The following is a 4,001-nucleotide window of genomic DNA, read 5'->3' as shown; positions in this document are numbered from 1 at the left end:
AAAAAAGTTCAGGAAGGCCACCAGGCCTAGCCAAAGCCATCACCTGAGGAGCCCCGCATATCACAAGAAAGAGTCTTAAATTACCCTCCCTGTCGGACGTGGTCATCGAGTGGGAGCAGTTTGTAGGAAGGCTGGCTTGGCTGTAGTTCTAGTCCAACTCAAAGCTCGAGTACTGCTGGCTTGGTGGCGTAAGTCCCAGTCTGAGTCTGAGCACCTGAGAACAAGGGGCGCTGACCCCCGAGGGCAGGAGAAGGTGGATCTCCACACGGCTCGAGCGGAGAGAGCTAATTTGCCTTTCGTCCACTTTTCTGTGTCAGGCCCTCATCAGACTGGATGATGCCCAACCACAGTGGTGAGGGTGGGTCTTCTTTACTCCGTCCACTGGTTCAAGGGCCCATCTTTTCTGGAAGCCCCTCAGGCACATGCAGAAATGTTTTGCTTGCTATCTGGGCATCCCTTAGCCCAGTCAAGTGGACGTGTAAAATTCACCACTGCAAAAGTCAAATGTCCTCCCTCCGTCGTGGAGACTGTCCTCCTCTTACATTTCCTGGGGGAATGAGGTGTTGATTTTATCGCTGGTTCTGGTGAGATGGTGCCGCTCTGCCGGCCTGGTGGGGCTCTATGGCTGGTTCCAGTGACCTCAGTGGTCTTCTCGATTTGAAATGGGGATTTGTTGAGTCCACCCAAACCCTCAACCACGGAATGGTACACCTGGTGATTATGGCACTCGCTGTTTATGAAAACCAGAGTTAAGTTCTTAAGAGGAAGACAGACATCATGTTGACACCTTAGGGCAAGGATCCTGGGAAGGAGACGTGAGATCGCTATTTCTTCAGGCAGCAGTGATACCTGTTGCAGTAGCTGCAGACGGCCACCCTCAACTTCAGACCATCCCCTGCCCTGCAGAACAGATACTGCTCCCACCTGGAGACAGACCTTCTTTTCTAGCAGTTCAGCTTTCGGGTGCATAGAAATTACCTGGAGATATTGTCAAAATGCAGATTTCAGGCACTACTGCAGAGATTAACGGGTCTGCGTGGGGCCCAGGAATCTGCATTTTAAATAAGCATATGGGGGATTCCGCTGCAGCATTCCTTTCACTTTGGGAACCACTGATCCAGTTTGCAGTCTCTATATAATCCTGTCTCCTATGACGGTAATCTCAAGCCCAGTGAGACAGGGGACCCAAGAGACAACCATCCCCTATGTAAGGGAATCTTTTTATCCTCATCACAATCTGGAAGAGCATCTTCCCAGCAAGACATAGGATCTTGCAGGAAAAGGAAAGGGAATCACTGGAGAGAACCAAATAGAGAAATGTACATAAAATATGAAATTTTCTGGGAATAGTTTAAGGCTGAAATGTATTACGGTTGTGGGAATGACACGGGCATCCTGTCATCAGAAACCCTGGGAGGAAAGATGAGCATCATGCAGGAAACAGAAGAAATTTGGTGAAAAGAAAAACTCAGATCCTGAAAGAACTAAAAATTAAGTTAAAAATGAAAACAGAGATAAAGCCTCTTTCCCCAAACCGATACAAATGATCAGATGTGACGTGAGACTGCGGAAATCTACCAGCAACCCAGGAACAGAATATAGCTGCTGGAAAGAACCATTGCTAACACGAGTGCATGAAAAGCATCCCTGTCGCTAATGCGTTAAAGCCAAAATCATCTAGTAGTTACAGCAGATAAGCTAAAGAGCCTGGGCGCAGCGGCTCACGCCTGTAATCCCAGCACTTTGGGAGGCTGAGGCGGGTGAATCACAAAGTCAGGAGTTCAAGACCAGCCATGGCTATCATGGTGAAACTCCGTCTCTACTAAAGATACAAAAAATTAGCTGGGCGTGGTGGCGGGCGCCTGTAATCCCAGCTCCTCGGGAGGCTGAGGCAGGAGAATTGCTTGAATCCGGGAGGCGGAGCTTGCAGTGAGCTGAGATCATGCCACTGGCACTCCAGCGTGTGTGACAGAGCAAGACTCCGTCTCAAAAATAAATAAATAAATAAATAAACAAAAAAAAGAATGAGTTGATGAGTTGACTCCATCAAGTGAAATAATAACACAAAACAGCTTCTATCAAAGAACTAATAAAAACAAGCTGCAACATAACCAGCTCCACATAAAAATGTACAAGTGAATGATTACACACACACCAGTGAGACTGTTCTAGGAAAGGCACAGACGCTTCATAAGAAAGATGGTAGAACAACTGCTCAAATTATTGGGTCAAATGAATTTTATGGATCCTCCTGCAAGACATTCCATTAAAAAATTAAATATGAGACCAGCAAGGAAGTCCTTATGGCCTTGTTCTAAAATGCCGATTGCTGGGTTTTATAAGAACTTATCACTAGTAAGAAATACGAGGGAAAATCCAGGGAACGTGGACGATGGGGTCCAGGTGAAATCCACCTACGCCACTGAAAGTGCAATAGTGAATGTAATGGAGAGGATTTTACCTTTTTTAGTTACAGAATTTTCCACTAAGAGAGTTTCTAAAAACTAGGAAGGATAAAACTCCAGCAGAGACAACTGTAACCTATTACAAGGACTCAGCAACGATAACATTATCTAAGATTTTAATTTAGTGACTTTTTATTGCCAGCTAGTATTAACTACCATGACTTTGTTGCAGGGGTTGAACTGAGCTCAAACTACTTTAAGCCAAAAAGGGGAGCATCTGTTAAAAAGATACAGGAGTGCCTCCTGGAATCAAAGGACAGGGAGGCATCTGTACCACATGAAGGACAGCAAAGGTTGCCAGCCCTCAGGCTGTCTCTTGCCTCTGCTTTCTGTTTTTTTTTTCCCCCTGTGCTTTTTGTTTTTCTCTGTGCTTCTCTGTATTTATTTTCTTTCTATTGGTTGTTGGCATTGTCTTTATGGATTTGGGATGACTTTTTGTTTAGCTTTATTCTTTCCTGGAGGACCAGCTGAGCCGATCTCAGCACCAAATTTCCCCTTCACTGTCTGGACTGTGAAAATGGATCTGGGCCCCTCAATATGTTTCCTTTGTCAGCTGGTATCATGTTACGCTTTGTCAGTAGAGGGTGCCAGAGAGACACTGCAGGAGGGACAGAGTTTCATCTCCTGGTTCTCCAGTGCTTGCTTGGCAACCTGTTAATGCCCACTTGGCTCTTGTAGCACATGCTGCATCTGGGGGTCTGGTTCCTGCAGGGTGGGCACCTCTGCCAGTACCAGGTTCTTTCAGGGCACACAGCCTCTCCAGCACCCATTCCCTGCAGGGCGTGATAGATGGCAGCACCCAGTGGCTAGCTGCTTCTCCTGCCAGCAAACCCTTCCTGTCAGCTGGTCCCCACCAAAGTGCCTGGTGGTCTTGCAGCAGAGTACCTCCAGTGAGACACCTCCCCGTGAAAAGAGGGTGGGTTTCCAGTATGTTTCACTGGTGTGGAACCACAGTGACTTTTCCACCCAGTGACCCAAGGCCATCCAGGGCTGGATCGTAGTCCTGGCGGTAGGGTCGGGCAGCTCTTCCTTGGGTGCTCTATCTCAGTCTTAGGGGTGGAGGCTGCTCCTTATTCCCGCTATTCCTGTATTTGTTCGAGTTGTCTTCGCTTATTAGTAGCCAGTCCCTCAGTACTCCAGTCCCCCGCTATAGTTAAGAATTTTTTATATGAAACTTTCCTATTCAAGTTACTGCGTGGCTTCTCTCTCCTGATTGGACCCAGACTACAGAGCAGCTTTTGCAGTTTCTCTGGCGACAGCCCTTCTGTAACACATGAGTCCACATCTCCCTCATTTAGGAGGGAGTCCGGGGCCAGTGTCTGGTTCTGTTTCTGAGTTCCATGAGGGAGACTCTGATCAGCCCAAGAGGGTCAGGTGATGACCTCCTACTCTGATCAACTCCACCCAATGGGCTGGACTTGTGGGTGCCACAGATAGCCCCGTGGGTGACGGGGGGGCAGTTAAAAGGTTCTTGTGAGCTAGCGTGTTCCCAGTAGGTGTCTACTACAGAACCCTGTTTATTAAAGACAAAAGGGG

This window comes from Mandrillus leucophaeus, unplaced genomic scaffold, assembly GCF_000951045.1.
Source record: "Mandrillus leucophaeus isolate KB7577 unplaced genomic scaffold, Mleu.le_1.0 Scaffold653, whole genome shotgun sequence".
NCBI lineage: Eukaryota > Metazoa > Chordata > Mammalia > Primates > Cercopithecidae > Mandrillus > Mandrillus leucophaeus.
Note: the sequence above shows the minus strand (reverse complement) of the source record.